At 42.9% G+C, this 12,577-nt stretch overlaps 1 protein-coding gene across 1 annotated transcript in view; it reads right to left on the bottom strand.

Annotated features, from left to right (window-relative positions):
* NFASC (neurofascin) overlaps positions 1 to 10,766 on the bottom strand; it is a 197,675-nt gene extending 186,909 nt beyond the window's left edge. Inside the window, exon 1 of the mRNA XM_060277089.1 lies at positions 10,670 to 10,766. The gene's annotated coding sequence lies outside the window, so the exon portion shown is untranslated. The remainder of the gene's footprint in view (positions 1 to 10,669) is intronic.
* Positions 10,767 to 12,577: the final 1,811 nt, after the last annotated feature.

Below are 12,577 nucleotides of genomic sequence, written 5' to 3'. Positions count from 1 at the left end.
ACCCCAGGACATCCATACACACAGCCCTGGGCTTGCGCCCCAGGGGAGGTCACTTCAGTGCTGCTAATGCAGTGGTTTGACTTCACCTCCAGAGGTGCACTCTACTGTCTCTCAAGACAGACAGATGCCAACAACAGATGCATTTCGATATATCCAAAGGACTTCCCTGAATTCCCTCTGTTACAATTATAGAAATAAGGTGGGTCCTAAAATATAGAACTTAAGTGTCAAAAGTCAGGGCAAAAAGGTGTAACACAGATCTGTATGCATAAGAGAGCTGCAGACTGGTACTTTATAATGTGTTGTGTTTATAAATGGTGTTTTGGAGATTTCTGGCATGTTGTTTGCATCTGTTAACTAGATTAAAGCATTTAACAAGCTGCACATGCTACTGAATGCATTAGTACACACTTCAGCTGGCTTTAACTTCATACTGGTGAAACTCGGATATCGTCGAAAAGTGCATTTATTTCAGTAATGAAACTTATTATTTTTAATTTTTCTTTTAATTTTTACAAAAGCCTTCTTTTGGAAATTCCACAGTAATAAAACAAATAGTTACAATAATACAAAAATAAACATCGCTATTACATTTCATTAATTACATTCCATTCATAATTGACCCGCCTAACGACAAATAATTACAATTACAACAAATAAAGGTTTGACATATCTTGCTTTGCATGTCATGCATCTATCTCATATATTGGTTTCAGCTTTTAAGTTGCGTTACTGAAATAAATGCACTTTTTGATGATATTCAAATTTTCCGAGTTTCACCTGTATAATGTATAATTGTCTTTCCTTAAGCAACACTGGGAACTGTAGTTTTACAGAGGCACTGATCATTCTGTTGGAGAGTCCTCCTAGATTTCAAGGGTAGGTTGGGGGCACTATTTAAATTTACAACTGTATATGACAGTTGCGCCCTAGGTACACCAAGCATGTTTATAGTATAGTTTACTGAATGTGAAAATGAATGATACATGGGATAGATTGGGGGTGGAAATCTTTCATTGAATTGGCATGGGATATGCTTGCAGTTCAGGAAGTCACTGAAATACTAGCTTTAAAACATACAAGCAAACTGACACCCTTACCTTAAATGCCGGTATAGGGCATTCAAAGCACAGCAGATGCAGACTGACAGTAAGTCAGAGAAAATGCCTGCAGAAGTTGAGATAAGGGAGAAGGAGGATAGAGAAGTATCAACCCTTCAATCTTGAATATATAGTTGGAAGCTGCTTCACGTGGGCCATTTCTTACCACACATGTGAAAATGAATGTGGGGAGAGGAAGAAAAACCGTGGTATCTATTTTGACAGGTATGCACACATGTAAAACTGATGGCAAAAGATGTACAGTCCCCTGCCGTCCCCCATGTTCAGTCCCCTACCTCCCCATTCCATTTGCTGTTTATTACATAGACACACCTCTCAAAGCTCATATACAAAGCTTACTCAAAGAGGAAGCATACCAGAATTGCTGTGCATTTTCCTGCTTCCTGTTCCTCCCTTGCCTCCCGAGATCTTTCAATAAGCTGTTTCAGAAGGGAATTAAAAAAACAACATCTTGTACAGCACTTAATACAATTCAATGTGTTTAATAAGCGCATATTAAAAGGTAATAAAGGAATAACTGCCCCTCAGTGTGCTATCCTAGTAGCTTGTTGCAATCCCTACATCTGTTCTCCAACCTCCCTCATTCCACACCTGCAAGCAACAAGAAAACCTTTTGCTTGAGTTAGTCATTTCTAGCATTACTACGGTAATTACAGTATTTTAGGAAGCAATTGGGTTAGTACACATGCAGCCACTGAATAGACAGGCCACTGCGGTTCAGGAAGAGGCTGACTTCTGAGGCTTCTATGCTCTTAAGCCTTTTCATTTCAGCCTTTAGCCTAAACAAGAGACGGCAGAGAACTCAAAACATGATAGTCTAGTTACGCTTTCTTGTAAAACTGACGCCAGTATTAAAGTCAAACTATTTTGCATTATAAACACTGCTTGATGTATATGCTTCCATCACACACATTTCTTAAAGTTTCAATATTTTATTTAGACAGAAATGTTCCTTCACTTACTTGGGAGAGAGCCTTTTAATAAATATGGGGAACTACACAGGACCTCGTGAGCTTCTGATTACTCCACATCTCTGGGATTCAGTTTCTGAATTTGAAATCACAAGACTACAGCCCTACAATTCAGTTGTGAATTCCAGGACCAGAGCTTCTTCTCATGAATCACCTTTAAAAATATTCACCTGATTCATCCATCCCATGGTATTCCTTTTCATAAGGCTTTTAATCTCCTGCTTATTATCTTCTTAACTGTGCACAGTGATCCCTATAAGAGGTCTGATACTGTAAAAGCCTCATTTTTATTTAACCCATTCCTACATAACATCAATCTCAATAAAAGTACTGTATTCAATTAGCATAGCAATGACAGCAAATAAGCCCACTCTGAAAGTGCTTCCAGGAGGGCTCATGCAACCATCCCAAATGATTGAGAGAAAGAACTGTAGTTTTACAGTTAAGTTCTATATGATTCTTGTTAAATAAAAAAATAAATTGACAGTTACACATGAGTTACTAGGGAAATGAGCAAACCTATAGCCCTTGATGGTTTACTTTAAATACTATTACTAATCACACTATTCCAAACATGATACGTAAAGGAACTAATAAGCTTTGATAAGATACTGTCTCACTGACCACTTTCATATTGTAGTGCTTTTATGTTCTTGTTTTAATTTGTTTTACTGCAATTTAAACTTTTTGGAAACTGCTCTGGAGACGTGTTGAAGGGTTGGGGTGGGGAAGGAATGGTCTACCTGTGGGTTCTGACAGGCTGATTTAGTGGGAATTAACATAGGGGGTGGCAGATCTTAATAAAATACAATGCCCAAAGAAATTTAGGGAACAGGAAAGGCTGTGCACACACTATACCTTTAAAACACATTCTGTTGCTCAAAGAATTCTGGGCCCTGTAGTATACCCCTCACAGGGTTACAATTCCCTGCAACCCTTACAGTGCCCAGAATTCTTGGAGCAAAATGTGTTTTGAATAGTGTGCAAACGGCCTAAGAATCCATGCCCAAAGGAGAAGACAAAGATAAGGCCTGCTAGTTTTTGTTTTCATTCTGATAAACAGATTGTTTTGATTAAGCCAGTAATCCTAAAAACACATACCTGAGAGTAAATCTCTTTGTATCCAGTGGGGCTTGCTTCCAAGTAGGTACACACAGGCTTGCACTATAATTCTGGCAGCAGGAACAACCATCTAGGTACTTTTTTGATAGGGCACTGGCACTGTAGAACTTTGTTTATGTATTAGGGGGCCTCCCCTTTGCCCAGAAGCAGAACAAATCAAGATTAGCCCAGCTTAAAAAAAAAACAAACCTCAAGTAAGTGCAAAACAAAAGATAACAGGTGGATGTGACAGACAGACAGGCGGAGAAGGGAGACAATGCCCATCAGAACACTAGGCAATGATCTCAGCATTGCAGCTGCCTAACTGCTGTCAAGTGAACAGATCCGCTGTAGGGGATCTGTTAAGCAAGGATGGATGTGAAGCTCTCTAATTAAAGCCCAGACCATGCAATTTGATCTGCCCAGTTATCCTGTTTATGAATATGCAAACACAGACACACACACACACACCCCACATACAAACCACAGTGGTTGCAGCAGGTATTGTGAACAAGAGAATGGATTAGTCATTAAAATCACAGAACAGTAGGAGCCCCCCCCCCAGTGACTAAATTAAAAATATATATAATATAATCAGTTCTGACTCTTTAAAGAGCCAGGGAGTCTTAAGGAGCCAGGGTCTAAAAACCACAGAGTTCAGTGAAACAAATTAGATTTGTGCCTTGGTGAACAGATATTAAAACATGCATTAGCTTCTGCGGAGAGAGCATGAGCTGCTCACCAGGCAAAGGACACAGCTGAGTCAGTGAAAATGAGAATGTGTGGCACAGAGAATGAGCCGGTTCATCAAGTTAGTTGCATGATGCCAGCCTGCAGCAATGAAATATAGCACAGAATAACTATCATGTTTTTAAAGATCCATGAAGGGGCAAACGTTGAATATTAGTTTGGAGATAGCTCCCTGATAAGGCAATGGGGCTTTTCGTCTCCTCCTACACCTTCTAGCAGGGACGCAGGTGGCGCTGTGGTCTAAACCATTGAGCCTAGGGCTTGCCGATCAGAAAGTCGGTGGTTTGAATCCCTGTGATGGCGTGAGCTCCCATTGTTTGGTCCCTGCTCCTAGCAGTTCAAAAGCACGTCAAAGTACAAGTGGATAAATAGGGAAGGTAAACAGCGTTTCCACGTGCTGCTCTGGTTCGCCAGAAGTGGCTTAGTCATGCTGGCCACGTGACCTGGAGCTGTATGCCGGCTCCCTCGGCCAGTAAAGCGAGATGAGGGTCGCAACCCCAGAGTCGTCCGCAACTGGGCCTAACAGTCAGGGGTCCCTTTGCCTTTACCTTTACACCTCCTAGCAGGGCTTTAATCATTGCATGGCAGATAGAAATACTAACAGATGCAGCTTTCCTACATCTCAATCTTAGGAAAGTCTACACACACCAAATTTCTGACTACCATATTTAACAGCAGAAGAGCATTACTACAAAAGAGGTGGCCTTTCTGGTAGGAATGGTGACATCTGGAACTTTTCCAGACCTACCTCAAGTTTCTTCTGTGTAACAGACACAGTCACAGACCCTCCAAGTTTCCCTATTTTCCAGGAATGTCCCTGATTTAGAGAAGCCTTCCTGGTTTCTGATTTGATCCTGAAATGTCCCACTTTTCCTTAGGGTGTCCCTATTTTCATTGGGGAAATGTTGGGGGGGGGGTATGGAGTTACCGATTCCCGAGCCATCTGAAGGCAATCCTGTATAGAGAACCTTTTTCAATGTTTAATTATTTATTATATTGGAAGCTGTCCCAAGTGGCTGGGGCAACCCAGTGAGATGTGTGGGGTATGAATGGTAAAATAATCATTATGGAATTTTTAATCGGAGAAATGTTGGAGGTTATGCAGTCAGTGTAACCATTCAGCTGGTGTGTGTGTGTGTGTGTGTGTGTCAGACAGCTGCTTCCTCACACTCCACACACTTGCTTCCTATAGAGCAGGGACGTCCAACTTCCAAAAGACTGTGATCTACTCACAGAATAAAAAACTGGCAGTGATCTACTCCTTTTTTTGGGGGGGGGGGTTCAGGTTGTTGATCTTTTTTAAGGAGGAAAGTCCCGGTTTTGAGAAGAAAATGTCAAAATTGAGTAAAGGGGAAAGGGGAAAAGTCGCTCACCAAAAGATTGCTAACAAAACTATCTAAAGGTAAAGGTAAAGGGGCCCCTGACCATCAGGTCCAGTCATGTCCGACTCTGGGGTTGCGGTGCTCATCTCGCTCTATAGGCCGAGGGAGCCGGCGTTTGTCCGCAGACAGCTTCCGGGTCATGTGGCCAGCATGACAAAGCTGCTTCTGGTGAACCAGAGCAGCACACAGAAACACCGTTTACCTTCCTGCCGGAGCGGTCCCTATTTATCTACTTGCACTTTGATGTGCTTTCGAACTGCTAGGTTGGCAGGAGCTGGGACCAAACAACAGGAGCTCACCCTGTCACAGGGATTCGAACCGTCGACCTTCTGATCAGCAAGCCCTAGACTCTGTGGTTTAACCCACAGCGCCACCTGGGTCCCTATCTACCTGACAGCAAAAGCTCCATCTTCCGTTCCCACGATCATGTGAAAAAGAAGGATGGGGCAACGGGGGATGCTCTTATGCCACCACAAAGGAAAAGGAAACCATGATCGACCAGTCGATCCCAATTGACCTGTTGGACATCCCTGCTATAGAGGAACTTACACATTTAACTCATACATTATAGACAAGTTTGCCATACACAGATTGAAGAAAGCAGAATCACATAATGATTCTTCCAGATAATAAACCCTGGCTTGTTTCAATAAACTGCTTATTTCAATAAACTGCTGATAAGATCAACCACAGTTTAGAGTTTGGATGCAACACTAAAACTGTGATTGACTGAAAACAGAAACAAAAGTTTTCGATCTCTTCCTCATGCCCATGTTGGAGGATGGGGTGGAAGGGTGGGTAGTCACACAGACCCAAAGCTCATGGAGATCACAATGAACAATACGCAGTTACGGTACATCCATAACAGGCCTCAAACTGGTAAGCCGAAGCTCTTACTGCACATGTCTATTAGTCCATTTGAGTTGATGCAGGTGAGGATATAATTCACATGCCACTGCTCTACAAATACAGAGGTCGGTTAGGTTTAGATTATAATAATAATTATGATCAGAACTGATCTCCTGTATTGTTAAAAGGGAAAAATGAAGGGCAAAAGTTCAGACATCAAAGCAACCCCTCCCTGTAGCAAATCCTCTTACATTAATACCAATTAAATAGTTTACCTAAATGGAAGTAGAGTGAGAACAATGAGGTAGTATACATTTGAGGATTGTAGAGCCACCTCCGTTTATGTGTGGAGCAACTTGCTTCATAAGAACATAGGAAGCGATCTTCTACCAGGTCTGCCTGTTGATCCAGCTGACCTAACACTGTCTCCTCTGACCAGCATCAGCTCTCCAAGATTTCTGATGTCCCATCACTTGCTTTCTGATCCTTTCTAACTTGAGATGCCAAGGATTATGACCTAGGACCTTCTGCACACAAAGCATGTTCTCTACCATTGAGCTGTGGCTTCTCTCTTCATATTGTCCTGCAGAGTTTGAAGATACTTTCAAACAGAATGAGCCTTTCTGTTCAGGACAAACACAAACATGCAGAAGAAAATTGGCCATGGGGAGGCTATCTTGGAGTCAACCAGCTCCAATGGTGGGGATCCCCGGCCATGCTCAAAATGCAAGAATAATATATCCCTACTTTATATTTAAAGGCTGTGAGGCATTCTGAAACAACAGAATATGCAATCTGAAACAGCCAGCAAAATGCACTGTGAAATTTTCTCCCTAAAGTCACCCTATATAATTTTCAGGCACTCTCAACAACCTGATTTTTTGCTTAGCCAAATGTTCTTGTTCCCCAGGCCATGTGTATTTTAAAAAGAAAGAAAAAGAGGCTGTCCTGTACTGTTCTATAATGGAGCACTATATACTGCAATTACTTTAGATAAATATAGGACGACAGAGTCCCACATTCTAGAATCTAGAGCATGAAAAAGCCTTAAGATAAATAAAATGGATTTCCTGCCATAGTGCCCCTGCTATCACATTCTATCAGTCCCAGGGAGCACCAAACACAACAGGCAAATCAGGCTTCTTAAACTTTAGGAGGTGCTCAGCTACATATTAGAGTCAGAAGCCATTTCTTTCTATTGCCAGTACATGCTTTCTTTAGTGCACTTCATTTTCATGGGAACATGAAGAGACTGCAGTTGGTATTTATTTATTTAGAAAGGATTAGCTAAGTTTGATTAGCACCATGACATTTTGAGGAAACAGAGCAATCATGCTGGCAATCAATTTAGCTGTCTGCTTAATGGATAGGTATTTTAGGGTAACACGGTTAAGGAAAAAAATTAAGAGAAGCGCCGGCTTCTCAACCAAGATCCCTAAATTTTTATTTTGTCTTCTTGCCAGGAGCACATAGGAAACAGAATCCTTGCTGGTTTTGCCCTAAAAGAGCAAAAAGGTACCCAAAAAAGTGAGCAAGCTTCTATTCCTCTTATGCATCATCTTGATATAGTTCTTCTCCCAAGAAAGAGAGAGAAAAATCATGTCAGTCCAAAGCAAAAGGCACAGCCTATCAAAAGTTAAGCAGAAAGTTAGCCCTTGCATAGTTCAGTTACAGGCTTGTCCTCATCATAACCTTTAAGATCAACTGTCAGGGCCTTTTTTTTACTATTACCCACGTTTCAAGTTCAAATAACAAGGTGTTTGAAAAAGATTCTTGGAGACTGCTGAATAACTGTAATAGTCACATCAAGGTCCAAGTCTGAGCTGGAAGGATTACCTCCAAGATGAAGAATAAGTCTTTTAGTGTGGTGTATTTACTGTAAGAATAATGGATCACTGTCTGCTAGCAACATATTGCAGGTGTAAGTTGTAGGCATATGCAAGTCTGCAAAACATCTGGAAGATGCACTCTCATACAGCCAAAATGGAGCAGGCAAATCTCCTGAAGTCAATGTGACTACTTGCAAGTAAATTCGCACATTTGAATCATATACATATAAATACACAGTATATGTTTATAGGAATCAAACACATTCCAAAGGGGGGGGGGGGAGTCGGCTACACAGGCTAGACAGGTTTCATCACCAAAGGCCTTATTTTCACAGACATCATGTTTGTCATTGCAAACATCCTTTTAAAATGTGAGCACAACCCCTTAGCCAATTCTATCCACGTGAAGACTTAGGATGATTTTGAGATATTGTTCTTTCATATGGGTTCTGTCTAGGTCACCAAATCCAATTTCTGTATGGAGGCAGAGACCCAGGGAAAAAAATAGTGTGTTAGTCTAAAACATACATTCATCTTGGATCTTCATGTGCATAAAGTTGGCCAAAATGTTGAGGAGTTATTGATGTACTATTTTCACAGTTGCACTCTAAGAAGGGTAGCTTTAGTTTATAGGTAAAAAATACCAGTATTTTAATTGAACGTGTCTTTCATGCTTAGGGGTATAAACACTGAAATAAATGCATTTCAGTGGGAGAGTTAAACATGTGTTTAACTGTCTCCCTTTAAAAAATCAATGGGGACATTAAAATATTCGATGTTAACACATAGCTGTAATGAATAGCAGCACTGGGTATTGATCAGCGTTCAATAAGACACAATAAGCACCTATCCCTAAAACTAAAATGTGACTGAATCAGGAGGAAAGACCCTTTCATTTTGAAAAGTAAAAAATACATAGATATCAAAATAATCCTATCTCAACTACTGGCAGTATTTTCCAAGCATACGTTTCAGCTAATATTGTAAGCACACTTCCTGTGTCATAAATGTTATTAAGACATTGAGAGGAGCAGCTAAATCAAAAGAAGAACAATCTAAAGTCACACTTAGATGAAGTTAAGAGCTGCCTATTGGGTTCCAAAGGATTCCCACACCATGCCAGTAGCGGTTAAAGTGAAAGAAGATGCTGAAGGCTGATAATTCAGCAACTAGATCTTGCACTTCCTGAAGACTATAATGGGACTGAAGAGCCTAACATGCTGGGAGAAGAAAAAGTACAAATGATTCAGCACTTTCACCTCCTTGATCAATACCAACAAGGCTGACTCAAATTGCCTATGCAAAGCTCACTTCTTTTAAAAAATGTCCACAGCTCTGATCCTAACAGCTCATGATGAACATGGCTTTTAATATACAGCATATATTTGCCTCACCCCACCCGAGAAAATATTGTTGTAGCTGCCACACCAGAGCTATTCCCTGTATTCTAGCATCCTATTCCTATCAGAAATTAGTACCAGATGCTCCAGAAATATGTTCTGCCCTCCCATTTTAAAAGCCAATTGACAGGCAAAGGGATAGGTTTCCATAAATCCCCAGGGGCCCCTTTAGGTCCGGAATTATGGGGCTTGAGGTTCTTGCTTGTTTTCCAACTGTGCACGCAAGATCTCTCAAGCAACCAACACATAAACACGTCACTGTTATCTGTACCACACCTGAGCCTGTAGATACATATGGTAAGCAAAATTGAAAAGAAAGAAATTGCATCAAACACTGGCCTTGATGCTTCTGAATAGGTAGGAAAGGAGGGGGGTGCTAGTTCAGAGTTCTAGAATGAGCATCTATAAGCTGTCATGTATCCAACACATTTTAGCCACTTCTCCCTTTTTGTTGTTTTACATCAAAGAGAACCGAAAGATCCGAGACAGAACAAAAAGAGGGAGAATGGCCATTCAATGCATCTGCAGCTTTGTCCTGAAAGGGAGACATTGCAAGGGTCTTCCTACCTGGAAAAGTCACAGCATCAAGGCCTACTGAGCATCAGACAACAATTCTTCATATATGACAGGAAGCTGAATTACACAGAGCTTCCTCATGTCTGAGGGTTCTGGGATGTCTCTTCCCAGCCTCCTCGCCATCAATAAATAAATAAATCAGCCAGAAATGTGAAACATCTTCTCCACCCAATAGAAAGCAGGCCAAATTTCAAGAGGCTGGGTCACATCATTCTCTCCTTTACCCGCAGTAGCAGGATACTGGAGCTTGTAGCTGCCTCAAGAGTATACCCCTGCCCCCCCCCAAGCAACTCCATATGCCCTGCTGAGGGGCAAGGGGGCTCATGAGGAACAGAAGCTGCTTGGCAAAGTGCACAGCCAATGCATGACAGGCAAGACACGGGTCTGCAGTAAGACCAGCAGCGGAGGCCAAGAAGAGCCTTTGGGGTCTGCAGTGGGGCGAGGTGTGGGGGGGGGGGGGGATGAGCTGGTGGAGCCAGGACAGGAGATCAGGACGTTTGGTAGGGCAAAGGTGGAAGATGCATCCCTTTCCTCGCTCTCTCCCTGCTTGCTTAGCTGCTGCATGACCGGAGCCACCACCTTCTGATGCCCTAAAGCCGGGGATGCGAAAGATGCCCCCATCGATCTCCCCGCCTGGGGCCGCAGCTGCCCGATGCAGCCACCTCCGTGGAGAAACCGCGGCCGCCTTACCTGGCCAGCCGCCGCCGCCGCCGCCGCCCGGGCTGAGTCTCCTGCTTGTTTCCCTGCCGGCAAGGCCAGGCTCACAGCTGCCTCATCGCGCTCCGCCGTCGCCCAGATACTCTTCGCTGCTGCTCCGCACCCGCCGCCGGGCTACAAGACCTCTCCGCCGGTGCCCCTGCCGCCGCCGCCGCCTCCTCCCCGCACAGCTCCCATCCTTCTGCAGCGCCTTCTCGCTCAGACTCCCGCATTAGGGCAGAGACCATCGGGCGCGCGGCCGGGGGACCACGTGCGCGCCCCCGGGAGGAGCGATGGCGGGAGTGCGCGCCAGGGCCCAGGAGCGCGCGTCTGCCGCCGCCGCCGCCGCCGCCGCCGCCGCCGCTTCAACCTCCAGCAAACAGTCAAAGTAGGCAGGCAGGCAGGCAGGCGACGCGCCACGCAGAGATTCCGCTTACTAGTCCTCTCTTTTTTCTTTTCTTCCTCCTCCAGCAATTAAAGGAGTGGCGTGTCGGTCGATAACAGGCGCGAGGCAGGGAGGAGGCGGGTGCTAATTAAGAGGGAGGAGGTGATGGATTACCCGACAGAGGAGGCAAGTGGAGAAAGTGAGAGAAGTCATTAGCCAGGGGTCTTGAGTGGGGACGATGGGTTAATAGAAGAATAGGGAAGAAGGAATGGTCAAAAGCAAATGGCACCAGGTAAAGCCTCTAATAAATATTTTCGCCTCTTTGTTGCAGCAGGAGAAGCCAACAAACAGCCTTGGGACACCTGAAAGGCATTTTTATTCTAGCTAGCATATGCTTTCCTGGATTGAGCCACTCTAGTCCACAATAGCTGATGCCATAATGAGATGCATTAGTCTTTGAGGTACCCCAGATTCTGTGTTGCAATTAAGAAGGAGTAACTAATGTAAAGCAGGGGAGAATTACACGTGGGACTGGCACAAAAAGCAAGTATTTTCCAAAGGTGGGGTTCTGTTACTTGGGTGCCACAAAGGCAACAAAGAGTTTCGTGGCACCTTAAATTTATTACAAGTATAGCGTAATTTTTCATGGACGAAAAGAGAGCTTGTCGGGTAGCGTGTTGAATGGGTGGGACAATGGTCGAATTCACTCCCCCATCATTGTCTGATAATGCATATTCAGCCATGACATTACAAGTACCTCTAAGCCTCTTTTGCACTATTCGAAGGGCTGTAGATGCAGGATAGAAAGTGGACATTAATAGCTGCTTTTAAGAGAATGGACGCTCCAGCTCATATAAGCTTTACCATCAAATAACAGATGTGGAAAGTGGTGGGAAGGGGCAGGAGGAATCAACAATGTGAACATCATTTATTGTATGGAAAGGGTGGGGGACCTTTTCAATATGTGGTGGACATGTAATAAGGTAAAAGAATATTGGGAAATTATTTATAATGAGTTGGAAAAAAAATGTTTAAAATTACCTTCCCCAAAAGACCAGAGTCCTTTTTATTGGGAATAACCCAGGCAGAAATTCCTAGGTGTCAGAAAAGCTTGTTTATTTATGTAACAACAGCAGTTTGTGTTTTCTTATCCCCCAAATTGAAAATGCGTGAGGTCCCAGACAAAGAGGATTGGCAACTTAAGATGTTAGAATATGCAGAACTTGCAGGTTTAACACATAGAATAAGAGAGCCAGAAGACATATATTTAAAGAAGAGTGGAAAACATCTATTGACTATATGGAAAATAATTGGACACAACAGAAAACGCTGGCAGCATTAAGATAAATTCAACAGAGAAATTAATGTTTGAATGGTATAAAAATGGAAAACTGACTTGAATGGTTATAGTAAAATATGCAGGAATGGAAGATAAATGAACCATGGAAAGAGAAGGGAAGTCATTGGATATCTGTAAGTTTGTAAAATGTTTATTTTTAATTGGGAAAAAAATGAAA

This window comes from Zootoca vivipara, chromosome 7 (assembly GCF_963506605.1).
Source record: "Zootoca vivipara chromosome 7, rZooViv1.1, whole genome shotgun sequence".
NCBI classification, from domain to species: Eukaryota; Metazoa; Chordata; class Lepidosauria; order Squamata; family Lacertidae; genus Zootoca; species Zootoca vivipara.
This window is presented reverse-complemented; position numbering and strand designations above follow the sequence as displayed.